The sequence below is a fragment of the Excalfactoria chinensis genome, chromosome 1 (assembly GCF_039878825.1).
Source record: "Excalfactoria chinensis isolate bCotChi1 chromosome 1, bCotChi1.hap2, whole genome shotgun sequence".
NCBI classification, from domain to species: domain Eukaryota; kingdom Metazoa; phylum Chordata; class Aves; order Galliformes; family Phasianidae; genus Excalfactoria; species Excalfactoria chinensis.
The window spans coordinates 18,910,693-18,926,299 of NC_092825.1; the positions used below are offsets into that span (position 1 = coordinate 18,910,693).

The 15,607-nt window shown below is 46.7% G+C and overlaps 1 protein-coding gene across 3 annotated transcripts in view; it reads right to left on the bottom strand.

The window, feature by feature from the left end:
• Positions 1-2,836, bottom strand: part of PLXNB2 (plexin B2) — a 249,565-nt gene extending 246,729 nt beyond the window's left edge. Inside the window, exon 1 of one of the 3 annotated variants that reach the window (XM_072331745.1) lies at positions 2,719-2,836. The gene's annotated coding sequence lies outside the window, so the exon portion shown is untranslated. Of the gene's footprint in view, positions 1-2,267; positions 2,333-2,718 lie in introns of those variants that run through there. The other 2 variants (XM_072331736.1, XM_072331754.1) reach the window with 2 other exon arrangements.
• Positions 2,837-15,607: the final 12,771 nt, after the last annotated feature.

The following is a 15,607-nucleotide window of genomic DNA, read 5'->3' on the forward strand; positions in this document are numbered from 1 at the left end:
TCCAATAATATCTGCAGGAAGACTCAGGCAGCAAACGGCTGTGCCCCTAGTGAGGACATTTTGTATACTGATATCTGTAGGTTCTTCAGTTAGATGCACAAAGCAAGATTTGGAGAGAAAGGAAAACACACTCTTCTGCTAATTCCCAGAATCCATGTGGGAGGAAGGATGGGAAGAGGAAAGCTGCTTACTGCTACCTTCTGAAACCCAGCAAGGTGAGTGCCGTGACCGAGACCATCACGCTGCCTCCTCCTGCACAAAATTGCCTCCCGCTGCTGATCCCCACAGGGATCAATAGGAAAGTAGCTCAGCTGAGTCACATTTTCTAGGGAAAACACCATTTCCAAAGAACGTGAGTGCAGTTGGGCTCCAGTTCTTGATCACACCCAATTTAGCTGACCCCAGCTGTCTGCCTTGTCCCTCTGCCAGCACGGAGATGAGCAGGAGGCTTCATGCTACCGGACTTCCCCACATTACGCTCTAGCATGAACAGCCATACAGTACAGCTCACTTTCATGTGCCAGGCTGTAAACACTGGCACACTCGAGCTCCAATAGGAAACAAGGCTGGATGGCAAAGTAACCTCTGGCAAAAGGACAGGAGGAACAGCTGGATGCTTCAGCTCCTGGAGCACAAGTCAGAGTCACAAGTGTTGTTATTATGCCACCCTTCCCGCGTTGTCAGCAATCTGGGAGTATCAGAGAAATCTGGTTAACAAAACTGTTACAGCTGCTTATCAAGAGCATCCAAAGCTTCAGGTGTATGTTTGAGCTTCACTCTACTACTAAAAGCAGCCTCGAGTTTAGCTAGATCAACATCAGCTTTGCTCAATTATATCAGATCACTGTAAAAGCATTTTAAAAAGAGAAGTTTCTACTCTGCCTTCAGTCAGACTTGGTTCCCACCACGCTTGAGAACCACAAGTATTCAAGGCAGCGGGGACAAGCCACGCCAGGCTCAGAAGCAGACTTCCTCCCTTTTGTTTTGGCTGGAAGCATGCTCTGTTCTGGCCTTTCCAGGGCAGGCAGCAGCCCCCGCACCAGAGAACGCGGAATCCCAGGAGGATGGGTACGGAGTGCCGAGCTCATTCCTCGGAGCACAGAGAACGGGTTGCCCAGCTGCTCTGCCCACAGCCAGTATGCAGCCCCACTCCCACAAAGCTGGTTGTGTACTTCAAAGTTTAGAAAGGCAGGAGAAAGAATTTCCAGCCCAGCTTTGGGGCTGACACCCCTAGAAAAGGAAAGCTAGAGGTGATGCCAGGTACATGCCAGCAGCCCATTACTTACCGACCCCAGCTTCCTTCTAGATTCCATTGTAATGAGAACATAAATAGCAGAACAAGCATATATCGCTCTTGAATGAATTACCTATTGAGAGTTCCCTCTGGTGTTCAAGAAGTTAATCATCACATTCAAGGTAACAACGTTAGCTACAAAAACACCAAGTTCCTCCACAAACAAGTTTTCATTCCACGGCAAGAACAGCAATAGAGACGGGACCGCAACCTTGCAACATACCGACAACAAAGGCGATGCTATTCCCAGTTGGGCACCAAAAACTTGCAGTTCATTCTCCGTATATTCACCCCGGGTCTGTCTGAGGCAGGAAGAACCCCGGTTATTTATTCCCGGTGCCTTCTGTCTCCGGGTGGCACCACCACTGCAGCCTCCCAGAAGACAAAGTCACACGCGCAGGTACAGCCCATCGCAACAGGGAACGGCAGAGGTGTTCGGTACTGCCCCAATAACTATGCTTTGAGTCACAACTGTTTCGGGTCGGCACTTTCATTCACCGGCACGAACCAGGAGCGAAGCTCAGTATATCTAATTAACAGTTTGGAAAGAAAGTTTAAAGCTGCCTTCGCAAAGAGACACAAATAAAACGCAGCTGAGCTCCCAAACTGAAGCCGGCCGTTGCGAGGGGCGGAACGCGGGGCCGCACCGCAGTGAGCAGGCGGCGAACCCGGGGCTGTCCGGCACCCGGCGTTGCGAAACCCGGGCGGAGAGCGGGTGCTCGGTGGGCACCGGGACAGCCGCAGCCGGCAGCGGGGGGCCGCAACGCCTGCACGGCGGCGGAGGAACCACGCTGGGAGCGCGGAGCCGCGGTTCGGGAGCCCCGGTTCGGAAGCTCCGTAACCAACCCCGGCCGGGGCGCGGGCAGCACCGGCCCCGTCCCTGCCGTCCCTCCGCCCTGCCCGCGGCGGGGAAGGGGGAAGTTGCAGCGCCCGCGATCGGCGGCTGCAGGCGGAGACAGAACGGGCAGCTCACCTCCGGCCCCACGCGCAGCGGCAGGGAAGGGGCTGCGTTACCTTCAACAGGTGCAGACGCCGGCGAAGGCAGCCCGCGGCGCGGACCCGCGGCGCGGACCCTCGGCGCGGAGGCGGCTCCCGGCAGCCCGGGGCGGGCAGCGGCGCTGGGCGGAGGCGCTCCGGCAGCCCCCCGGCGGCCGCCCCTGCTGCTCCCAGCGGGCCCCGCCGCCGCCTCGCCGGAGTCAGCGCGGAGGCGGCAGCGGCTGCGGCCACCTCGGAGAGAGAAGGGAGGGAAGGAGGAAGGAAAGAAGGGAGGAGAGAGGGAGGGAGGGGAGGCAGCGAGAGAGCAGAAAAAAGCGCCCCGAGAGGGATCGATCGATCGTCACATGGCGGTCGCGATCCGCCGCCGCCCCCCGACAGCCGAAGCCTACGGTGGGGAGCCGGAGAAAAGCTGCGAGGAGGGGACACACCTGTAGGCGCAGCACATATCCGCTGTGAGCACAATGCGAGACAGGAAACTGAAAAAAACAGCCCAGGGAAGGAGAGAGGCTCCCGTTCGTCCCTCCTTCCCTCGCTCCCTCCCTCCCTCTCTCCGTCCTCCTCCTCCTTCTGCTCTCTCCACCCCCTGGCCCTGGTCAGGCTCCGCTGTCTCCTGCAGGCAGAACCAGGCGGAGGGTCGGCGGGAGGAAGGAGCGGCACTTTCTCCCTTTCCCTTCCCCTCTTCTCATTGTTCCGCCCGCCGGCCAGGCGCGGTCAGGGGGTTCCCCCGCGGGGCCGGGAACTGCCGGGAATCGCCGGAGCCTCGAGTCGCGGCCGAGCGCAGCGCCGCCGGGAGCCGAGACCGGACCGGGCCGGGCCGTGGTCGCCGCTCCAGAGCCGGGAGCCGAGCGCCGGGCTGCCGCGGGGCTGGGAGTAGGGCAGTGGTCCTGCCTGGGCCGTGCCTGGCTGCGGCGGGGGGTCTCCTCGCTTTTCCGTGGCCTTGGGGTACCAGGCGCGTTCCCGCGTTGTGTTGGAGATGCTCCTGAATGTGTAGGAGCATCAATTGTTGCCTCTCGTCCTCAGAGCAGGGAGAGCTGCTGCGGGATTCCGGAGTTCGCCGCAATCCCTGTCCCGCAGTTGGGAGCCCGGTTTATGTCACAGGCAACGTTTGTAGTGAACTGAAAGTACCACGGGTTTATCCTGCTCAGGTAAACTCTGTGCGAACATAGTTTCTGAAGGTCTTCCTCTCAGGCACTTCTTTCCTCTCCCAGAAACGCACAAATGAGAGCTTGTGTGTAAGCTCATTGCTTTGTTACTCCGGTATCAAGATCTGCTCTGCTCTCAGCTGTCAAGTTTGTCTTGACTCTAAGTAGCATAGGGATGGTCTATCATAAAAGAAGGATGTTTTAGGAGGACGGCTCACATGAGCTTTAGGTAATTGTTTGGACTTGGCCAGTGGCTTTCCATCAGTCAGAAGTGGAGCAAGGAGGTGCAGGGAGTAATTAATGAGTCGTTGTTGGCACTTGGAGCACAGCCTCATTAAATGATTTGTGCATTGGGCTTCCTGTTGAAATAATAGGAACGAGCTGGTCAGAGCCGTGCTTCTCAAATGGCATGTGGGAAGTTGCTGAGGAGTTGTCATCACATCTCAGAACAGCAATACAAAACAAAACCCAACTCCAAGGGTAGAAAGCATTCGGCTGCTGGAAGAGATGCTAACGTGGGTGGTGAGCTGTTACAGCAGGGTAAGACAATCCCACTGCTGTGGTGCTTTGCCCATGTTCTGCTTGGAAGCTGGGTCCTGCTAGCCCTACCCAGCTTTTTGCCAGGCTCCAGAAAGCTCTGAACCCTGCCTGTTGGCCTTACCGCTCCTTATCTAGTGGACTGAGCCACCATAAGGTGAGAAGGAACAACTCTGGAATCCTGGTGGTTTGCTTAGGAAGGTCTGGATCCCCCACTTTGCGCTTCTTTGCTTGCTGGAAGAAATCAGGGGAGTCTGAGGAGGAGGAGGGAGATGGGACCTCCTGAGGAAAACTGGGTTAGTTGCATCCCACAAGCCCTGGGAGGGATCCAGGACAGAGGAACTTGTGGGCTGCTAATGGGCTTGGTAAGACCTCACTTTCTAGGCTGCTTTTTCAATGTCTGGGCTTATGGCCAGGCTGTGCCCAAACTTTTGGCAGCATGCCCTGGCATTACCGGCCGGGCAGCTCTCTGTGCACTCTGGCTGTAGCTCCCTGCCTCCCAGCACTCTCAGCCCCTGGGCCTTGGCTGGGGGCCCTGCGACCTGCCCCCACCCTGCCTGCTCTAGACCCAACACTCTGCTCCCTGCTCAAGGCAGACCCACCCCTGCCACCCCCACTGGCTACCGCCTGTGTCGCAGTGCTTGCCGTGCAGCTCTGCTTTGCAATTGGGGTCCTGAGGCCCAACCTAGGCCTCAGCCACCTCCTAATGCTCTTCATGGCTCTCTCTGGCTGGAATGCTTCCCTGTGTCCGCTGTTGGCTGTGTTTCTTGGGAATATGCCTGTGGACACACATGGACAGAGCAGTGGTGACAGTTTATTTAATTTGGGAGAGGAGCTGGTGAAGTGAAGCCGTGCTAAATCCTTGGCCCATCCGTAGTGATTATGTGCTGTGCATTCGACCTTGCTTGGTGTGACAGGGATTATAAAGCTGAACTCGAGCTTGAGGTGGCCACACAGCATCCCATCCCATGGCGCTGTCTGCTTTGCTCAGCCTCTGCACCTCGCTTCTCTGGAGGGCATGTGCAGCAGTGCTACAGCTGCAGTGAGGCCCACACTTCTGCACAGATGTCTGCAGCAGGACTTCTGTTATCCTGAAATAAAGCTGTATGGCAATGCTCAGAGCCGGGCCTGCTTGTGGAGGAGCAGTGTGTTCATGGAACAGTCTTCTGCCTCTTCTTTGTCCTAGAGGCAGCACGCTGTCCTCCAGCCCCACAGCCAGGCATGTAGCTTGCTCAGTTCCCCAAGTGTGTGGTACAGGGAGTAACTCCCCAGTCAGCCCAGAGAAACAGCTGCACAAGAAAAACTGTTTGCTGTTGAAGGACTGTTCTACCCTCACTAAAAAATAAATAAATAAATAAATAATAGAATCAAATCCTAAACACATGAATGCTTAGAAAAGAGCAACAAGTGATCAAATGATTAGCAGCTTCCCAGCATCTTGGCATTCTTAACTATCAGAGGCACTCACACATAGACAGACCGAGGGGGAAAACCCTGCCTTGTCATTCCATTATAAGGACAGAGATAACTGGGCTGCATGTGAATAGGGCACTGGTCCAGATTCCAATTTCCTATTTATTTCCTCCCTCTGCACTCCCTCTTTCTCTCCTCACCTTGTTATCATCAGTCTGTTGTTAAGCACATCCTTCTGTTTTTCCTCTGCCTGTTGTCCTTAATGCCAGGTGCACTGTGTGTGCCTCTTTCCCTCTTCCTTTCCCAGAAGTGTCAGTTCTCAATATTATCTGAGGTATGGCCATACATAATACCATTTGTGGTGCCAAAACCTTCAAAGCCCATAAAAAGCAGAATTTCCACCTGTCATTATTAAAAATGCCTTGCTTGCAAGCAGCAGGACTGATGAAACCTGGTTCCCTGAGGCTTTGCATCTGAGTTGCTCATTGCTATAACCTTGTCTCCTGTGTCTCCTTCATGTCCTGTGTGACGTCTCTGCTCAGCGGCAGGAGGGACCAGGATGGTGAGCATGCTGCCCAGCACAGCTGTCAACAGCTGCATTCCTTCCCCGTTTCTCTGTTGGAAATTGAATTTGAATCACTTGTACTCTGATTCTATGAAACTTAATTATGTGTGAGACTTGTATGTCTTTTATGCATTTGTTTGCAAGTCGCTGATGTGTTCTGACATATTCATGAGGGTCTGATGGGCAGATAAACAGCCAGATGACTGATTATTGGCCTTTAGAAAGGAAGGTTGTTGTCTTATGGCCATGGAGATAACCTAAGAGCAAACCAAACAGCTAGAAGAGAACCTCGGATCCTTTAAAGTGATTAAAATTGCACTTTGTGCAGATTTTGGTTGTATCTGTTCCCACATGTCAGAGAGATATCACTACAGCTGGCCTCTGGATCATGCTCATCTCAGCTCTCTTGTGAAGAGAGAGAATGAAGGGGAAGGGGTGAGTGTTCCTTCTGATGGAAGCAGTGCAGAAGCTGAGATTCAGGCTGGCTTTGCACCTTTGCTATTGCTATTTTGTATTGATGATGGAATGTGAAGAACTTGAGAAGTAGGACTCTATCTAAATGGTTTAAATCTTTTGATTAAGGTGTAAACCAGGACTCTACCAGATTTATTTTCACCCTCTGTCTGAGCGCAGAGCAATCTGATGTCTTCAGTCCTGACAGGGCACTGCTTTGTCTTCCACCATTAACTAAAGTGACCCAAATATACATATTTATATGTTCACAGTCCATAAATCATCCCGGGATCTACTTTTTTGGGGGCTGAGAAGTGCCAGATACATCTAAGGTGTTACTATTAGATTTGTGAAGTGTCACTGCAAACATCCTGAGTTTCATGCCCTTTGCACTGGAGTGCTGTAGGAGATCAATTCGTATATATTTGCCTATTGCTTGTGGTCAATGAGTTTTTCAGTGCCCATTTTTCAGCAGTTCAGAAAAAAGATCTTCAATGGTGAAATAACCCAGAGTTAGTTGTGGGATTTCTTTCATGTTTAACTTTGGTAGTAGACAATACACAAACCACATGGAATGGGATATTTTTTCATTATTTTCTAGCTAGCCCTCACTCAGAAGATTTGTTTACGCCTGTGAAAAATGTTACCCAGCCAGAATTTTGCTTTTGTTTAATTTAGCAGACATTTTGCATATACTTTGCTACAGATATAAATTACTGCAGAAAGGTATGAGATAGAAAAACAGCAGACCCTGCATAGGATTTCCATGTGGAATCTGCAGAAAGCCTTATATGGATGTGTGCAATGTGTGGATGCATGTGCAAAACTATTAAAAGTATCGGCTTTCTCAGTGAGAACTTGACATCCTGACACAGCCCTGGTTACACCAGATTGCGTGTGAGCCCAGTTAGCAGATCCTTGGGTAATGGAGAGGCTCATATGGGCAATGCTTGTAGTTTTTTAAATACAACTTTGAATTTCCTGATGGATTTATCTAAAAAGAAGCAAAAGGTGGTGAGAAATTTCAGCAGAAAATTTAGTCTTGCAGTCAAATGATGCTTAAGTGAAAAATGAATGTAAAATGCTGATGAATGATATTTAGCCCTGCCTTTTTTTCTCCATCCTTTTTTTAGAGTAAGTGCTCCCCATGCAGATGCCCACTCACACACACGTGTATATATATATATATGAACCAGACAAGCCAACATTTCCAACTTCAGCTACCTTCCAAGGACACTGCTCCACTGTCAGTTACCATGCATCGTAACCACAACCTACACGTGGTGCTACTGCTATTTCTGCATCTGTTTGGGGGACTGACCATTGGAATTAGTTACCTCTCATGTGTGCTGCTGTGAATATCTCTACACTGTAGAAAAAAGTAATAGAAATTCATCTACTAATATCTAAACTAGTTTTATAATGGAGGGGTAGGCTGTGGGAAGACAATTGCTGCTAAGCATTTATGATTATAGTGTTTTTTCAGAAGTGGAAAATCAGAGTTCAGTATTTTATGCTGGAAATAATGCAGCTTTTCACACTAGTATCCTCAGATAGCAGATAATTAATATTTTCAGAACATACATTGCAGATTTTTTTGTGTTCATAATATTCAAGCCTATCCGGACAGTAATAGGTAAGCATACAGCTGAGACAGTAGGAATTTAATGTGGTACAACAAAGTTATAGAAGCATTTATTGCTTTAAAAGGTTTAGATCAATCAGAATTCGTCAATGCCTTCTCAGTTAAGATGATAGAAAAATAAAGTATTGACTACTAACACAGAGGCTGTATTTTACCTTTTTATTCCATAGGAAGATTTCCAAGATAATGTAGGTATTTTAAATGACTAGCTGTGCTTCCATCATGTGATGGCAACTAATCAATAAATCATGTGTCATTGTTATGGCTCAGCATGTCAAATAGCTGCATTTCAGTGTCCATATTTACAGGTTTTGAGCTTTTTTTTTTCAGTTGTTGTTGTACATTTCTAGCTCATTAGGCCTGTTTTTGAAAGTGGTTATTTTCACGTCAATAAAATCGGTAGAAAAATCACATCTTATCTGTTTCTGCCAAATGGAGGAGATGGAATGGGGTAATCAACGAGAAACTTCAGTTGCTTAACATTACTTGCTACCCCATGTGGGTTTACTAAAGCAGTTTCTCCTCACGGGCAATGAGAAAAATAAATATGCTGCATTCTGTGAGAGACATCGGACGTTTTGATGCTCTTGGGAAATGGTAAAAGGATGAGTGCTTTCAAAAGCAGCTTTTGGCATGCATAAATCATGAGGTTTGTACTGAGGTCTGGGACTTCCAACTCAAATGATTTTGGTTAGATATCAGTGTGTAGATGTACTAATAGTGTTTTGATTGCCCTGCCCGTCTCCATTACTTTTGCCTTCCAGAATTCCAGAGCCACATCACTCTGCCATGAATGAATATTGACTTGTGAACAGGTGAGCCTTCTGATCAGTAAACATCCAGACCTGTGGTTTAAGGACAGCAGCAAACAGCTGAAAAAGCATTGATTACTGTCATGGTCTTCCATTGACATTAACTGCATTTTGAGCACCTTTGCCAGTGTGCCCAGATGCCAGAAGAAGTGCTCTCAATGAAGGCGCTTGGTTCAGTCTGGGCCCAGTCCAAGAAAGCAGTGTTTGTTCTTAGAGGGAAATATTATAAAGGATTGGCCAAAATGCATTTACTGTCTCTTGTCTGGAGTAAACAGCCCTCGCTCATCAGGATATTGCAAAATCTCAATGTCTTCTTCGCATTGGTCTCAGAAATGCCTTCTTTTATGTTTTAGTTTATTAGAAGATTATTCTGGACAATGACTCAGGACATAATAACCCACATGTTTATCACAGCCATGTCAGATAACTGGAACTCATGCTATCTGAAGTGAACTGTGAGGATTTGCGTAGGTTTCGGCAAGTACAAAACAGATGCTCTTCCCAGTGGCTCTGGTTTATGTATGTACAGGCAGTGAGTCTGTACTCATATTCCTTCCCTGGCTGCAGCATAAGCAAACCTTGATCTCTACTCCTGAAGAGATTAATCGCTCAGGCCAAGGTTGTATTTCACTCATAATAATTCTTGTAGAAACTGTGCCCCTCTGGAATGAGGAACAAAACAAAGTCTGGCATAAAATTTGTGAGAGCTGAACAACATTTAGCTGAACCAAACCAGCTGTTGAACTGTTTTGCACAGTGGCTCCAATAAATTTGGAATGTGATCACTTTTTAGGTAATGATGAGGTTTCTTTCCCTTTGAGAGAACTGTTATGGCATAGATAGATTTCTGTTCAGACTTCTCTTAAAAATCCCCAACATAAACTCTCCTTTAGGCAGAACTTGAGGCTTGAAACTACCAGAGACATCCCAAAGTTTGCTCTGATATTAATTTTACGTAAAAGATGTTCTGCTGCTGCAGTGAGGAATAAGATAGTAGATCCCGCAGTTCCACATGCCTGATGTGAGACACTCAATTGGCCTTGTCCTGCTGCTGGCCTTGTTGTACTGCTGGTCTTGTCTGTGTTGCTGGCCTTGTCCTGCTGCTGGGCTCCTGAGGAGCTGTGAAGTAGGAGGGAAGACCATAAGGCCTTGCAACCATGAGGCTATGCTCACTTGCCCACCTCCTTGCACACACAAACCCTTCTGTCTGCACCAGCTCCTTCCTTGCTGCATAGCCATTCTGCTGGGGCTGTATCTACGGTGTGATATTCATGGCAGTTCACAGGCCCAGAGGACTGGAGGGGAACTCTAAGCTCTTTAGTTCTCAAAGCATTATCACCTACACCTCTGGGCAAATTATGATGTTATTGTCTGCCTTCTGAAAATCTCCAGTGACAGAGGTCTGAGCACTTTGTAGACCAACTATCTACTGATTAACTGTTACTTAAATCCTAGTCTGAATCTTCCTTATGCTTTCTAACCAGGGAGCTGAAAATGGGTATATTGTTCCAGCCTCCTTGCAAAAACACTCTCTATATATTTGAAGACTGATCGTATCTTCTTTCAGTCTTTGTTTCTTTACACTTATCCTCCCCTGTTAAACATCTCACGTAGGCAGTGCTTGCTAGGTCTCTGATTGTCTTCTGGTCCTGCTTCATCCTCTAAAATGTGTTTTTAAACACCAGCCGTGATCCTTTGGCTGAGCCCTTACCGGCAGTGAGTAGTGAGGAAAGATCACCTCAGGTGCTCTGAAAGTTGTACTGCTGTTTTATGAAATTTGGAAGTCTGAGCTAAGAGCACTATGGGGAAATTGTGCACTGAAATGGAGGAGAAGTGAGCCATGCTGGCAAGAGAAAGGCAAAACCTTGCAGTTGATGTTTTTGCTTTTTTAAGTATTGCAGTGCTTCCAGCAAAAGTAATGCTTGGTATGATTAAATGACCAGTGTCGATGTTATAGCACCCTGAAGATGTTTAGTCTTGCTGGAATTGTTTTGCTTTACATTTAGGCTTTTTTGTCGGTTTTGTTGTTGTTTTCCTGTCTAAGGAGAACAAGCCTATAAAATTAAGTAGTAAAAATAACATACATTAACTAGTACAATAAGTGACTGAGATGACAAAATCCACTATCGTTAGAGAAAATAACCAAGCATATATGTGGAGTTTCATCTAGATAAATCTCGACTCCTTTTACCTGATGGAGTTAAGCCAAGTCCTGCTTAGCTGTTCAGTGCCCAAAGTAAAGTACCCTGCGAGTTCAACTGTATCCCAAAGGTGTGATTCCTGGAGCAGCCATCTCATACCAGCAGCCTGCAGCCTGCGCAGAGAGGCTTGTTAGGAAGATTTGAACATCCGGACCTGTGCTAAAGCTGCAACCGGGGCTCATAGCCAGCTGCTCCCATCTCCAAAATCTTCATTCTGTAACTACACTGCATTGCCTTTGGTGGCCCTCTCAAGTAGTACTCTCAGCATGATGCTACATGGCAGCGAGCACATGAATGCACAAGAGTAGCAAATGATGATTAATAGACAGCTTGCCTCTCTGTTACACTCTGCTTTCCCTCACAAGATGTCCTTGATAATTAATACCTCCAGGTGGGTTTTCACATTATGACTGAGCTATTTTCACTTCTCTTTCCATGACCAATGGTCCTCTCCAATCCCCTTCTCTGCTACTGGCCATGTAAACCTCCAGCATCTCTTGTTCCAGCTCTGGCACACATCAGATGCCCTAGTGAGCCTATCTGAGGAACCAGCCATGAGAAAATGACAAAAAAAGGTGATGTATTGTTTCTGCTTCCCAAACCCATAACTTTTTCTCTCCTAGAGCTGGTTCACCGTGAGCTCAGGATGGTGCTAGTAGCAGCACAAGGGTTAGAATGGGATGAGGGAGATGGACATGGAGGCAGTGGGCCAGTAGATCAAGCATGGAGTCAGACTTAGCATCCTTGCCAGCTCACCAGGTATTTCATTTGTGTGTCTCTCCTGGAATCTGTGTTCCATTAACAGTACCCTAGATTCAGCTCCTACCTTCCTCCCAAGCTGCAGCTGACTGAACTCAAAGCAGGTGGGAAGCTTAAGAACAAGAATACTGCAAAAAAGACAATTCAATTTTAATTCTAACTTTCTTTAAAGAAAATACTGGGTGGACTTTTTCCTTCTTTGATCATCTATTTTTTTTCTGTAAGAACAACCAGTCCCAGAAGAGAAGTCAATGATGCATCAGGAATATTCATGTATCAAGCTTTCTCATTGCCAGCTATTGCAGAGCACGGTGGTGCTGTTTGTGCAGACTTCTGCTGCTCTCCTGCCTCTGTCAATCACTGGAGCATGGAGGCCATGGGAGGTTGACAGAGCTGGAAACCATGGGGCATAGGAGGTGGCCAGAGAATTACAGCTGTCAAGCAGAGGACTTGTAAGAGACGAAATGTAAAGCTTTATTTCAGTTTTCCTTGTTAGGATGCTGTTAGGCTTCCTACAACAATGGCAAACCTGATATTATCTAAGCAATATTGTATGATTGAGGGCTGAATGAGGCTCTGTCAGGCATTAGACTCTTTCCCTACTGTTTTGCTTCTGATATTCATGGAATCTTATTCTGTGCTTCTACCAGAACAATCATTGTTTGAATAAAATAAAGGAAAACAACCAAACATTTGGCAAATGCATTATTTTAATTGTAAATGTGGTAACTATTTAGAAATGTTGATATTTTCTGGCAAGAGCAGTGCACACATGTAGACTATTAGTCACCCAACACATTAGATTTGTGTTATATATATTTCTTAACATGGGTTTGCACAATGTTTAGAGCTTTTGTCTTTTTTTATTCAATAAATCTCCAAAACTGGAGCATATGGAGAGGGGAAGAGCATTTTTGACCTTACAGTGGAGTAGCTGGGTGGTACTCCAGTAGATAAGACTGTTAATAGCACTGTGTTCAAAATGGTTACTATTGTGAATCATAGCACTGTATTACAGGCGTATGTAAAGTACTGCTGTAGAGCACATTTCAGTCTAGTTTGATAAGGAAGGACAGAAGGAAAAGTAACTTCATGTACTGCATCAACTCCAGAATCCTTTAGCAGTTTTTCTTTTTAAATGAGCATGCATTCTTACTTTCACTATGTTTTCCTATGGAAATATTCTCCCTATTTCTTAATTTCCCAGGGAGATAAAGCTTTTTCAATGAGGGATTTTTATCTGTTCCCCCAAGACTAATTTGGAACCATGGACCCAATATCAGGTTTCATAGACATCGGAATGCTGGAAATTTTGTAAATTCAGGTAGAAGAAACCCAAACTGGTGTCCTCATAAAGGAAAATGAGATCTCAGTGGGGCTGTTCAGCAATGAATGACTGAACCAGGAGATTTAGGTAAGCTTCAGGTATAGGAAAAGGTTCCAATGCTGCTGATTGATTTTGTTAATTTTATTATCCTTCATTCTGTGTGAAATGTCCCTGTAAGCAGGAAAGGGACTGTTCTGTGAATTCCACAGGATAAAAGAGAGAGGTCCCTTTGGCAATAATTCACAACAGTACCAGATCAAAACCAAAGCCTTGATTTTCTCTGACTTGTTTGTGGTATGTAACCTATTGAGAACTTCTGCATGCTTTGTCTTCTCTGGTGGCTGTTATAGAGTGGTTTCAGGTCTTGATCTCAGCGGTGTTTTCTGTGTGTTTTAACTCCATAGCATATTGATAGGCCAAATGGGAGTATTTTCATAGCTTTAAGACAAAGCGTATGTGTCAGCGTTGGCAGGGTCAGTTCCCAAGAGCTCAGTGTTTCTACCAACTAATGGAGCAGCTCTCTTAACACAGGTGAGGCTGACCTGGGTATGCTGCAGAAGGCTTAATTCACACCGACAGCTCATGTTAACAGCTAAGTTTTCACATTGTTTCTTCGGTTTCACTTTGTGCTTTGCTGGGTTATGAGTACCTTTATTATGGGGCATGTTGACAATTACACACAAAAGCAATATTCATTGTCTTTCCAAAATGTGCTCTGCAGCAGCCAAAGCCAGGAAACCAAAGGACTGATCTCTTTAGGTGTGAAAAATGTATCAATCTGTGCTATCAGCAGATTTCAGCAGCCGCTTCTGTCACATTCCGGAGGTCAGGGAAAGGAAGGCTCTTTCTTTCCTCCAGGAAAATTGCCCCCCTAATGTTACTCTTAGGCAGGGTGAGGAGAGTGTAGAGGAAATTAGTGTTTCTTCTCTTTTTGTCATTTTGTTGCACTCAAAGCCCGTTAGCAGCCAATGAAAGCAGTTGTGCTCCTGTTGGCTGGCTTCTTTGTGTATTAGGCAGAGGGAAATGACAGCCTGCTGTAAAGGAAGGGCCCTTTTCACCAGAAATATTGAAATCCCCTTATCGTGGCCCTGAACAAGCAAGCAAGGAAACAGCAGCAGGAGACAGTGTGATGTGTTGGCGACGGAGGGGAGCAGCCGTGGAACAATCGATGTGAGAGCCCTTGTCCTGAAGCAGCATGGGGCTGTGCAGCTGCCAGCACGGCCAGCTCAGTTCCAGGGAGGTATTTACACCTTGGGCAGAGTAAGAGAAGTGCTAAAAGAAAAACAAGCAAACAAACAAACAAACAAAAACCCGGAAAAAAACCCAAGACAAAACATGAGAGGATCGTTAGACTGTGTTTATTAACAACATGGTGCTTTATCTTCAAAGTGTTGTGCAAAATTAACCAACTCATTTGGCAAAAGCAGTAAATGGATAGCATTCATTATCACCCAGTCACTCTCTCACAACACAGATTTCAAGTGACAAGAAGGAGATGCACTTGAAGGCTTGGGAAGGGAGATTTTTAACCTAGAGTTTGAGCTGCTGCAACAGCATTTTGAACTCCTTTGTCCCACCGTGTCCTTTCAGTCTCTGATTCATCAGGTGAGGATTACCCTCAGGGCACAGAGGATATTTCAGTGTCCTCTTATATCATGTTGAGATCTCCCATTAGGAGCTTGAAAAAAATCAGCTCACTTCATAGACAGAACTGATTACTCTTGGATGTTCATCATTGCTTCCAATCACAGGCAGAAATGGTCAAAACCAAATATTTTATGTGGCCATCTTCACAGAATGCACACCTGGCCTCTGAAAAAAGGGGAAGCTGCATGTCAGCTCTGCTTGATTGGAATCTAAAACATGACACCAACTCCAGGTTAGGGGAGGGTGGGCATTCAATGGCATTTGGATCAGTCCCTAACTCCCTGGGTGAATTTAAGCCACTGGCAACAGTGACAGAAATCTATAGCCAGTCCTCTGAGGCAGCCGGATTCCAGTTAATTTCTGATTAGCTACAGAAATGATAGATAAAGTTAGGTATTCCTGCATGCTCTCACACAATAATACATTGATTAGAAGACAAAATCAATCCTAGAAAGAGGATCGCAGAGAGCTCTTCTAACGTAAAATAACCTAGCAGTGCTGTTGGTCATCTGAGTATTGTCGTTTATAGAATAACAGATTTTTTCAAAGTCATCTTGTCATTCACAGGACAAAGTCACTTCAATGTGGATGCACAAGTACCAGTTCTAAGAAATACTGGCATTCTTTTCATTAAGGCTTTTTTTTTTTCTCCTCTCTCTCCCTCCCGCCATCAATCTTTTTTTTCCCCCAAAGAAAGCACTGCACAATGGCAGCAAGAGGGAAAATCTATGAAACTCCAGGTCAACAAGAAGGTCTCATTTCTATTAGATTTGTTGGGAACCTTTAGATTCCTTTTTGAAGAGTGGCCTTCTGGTG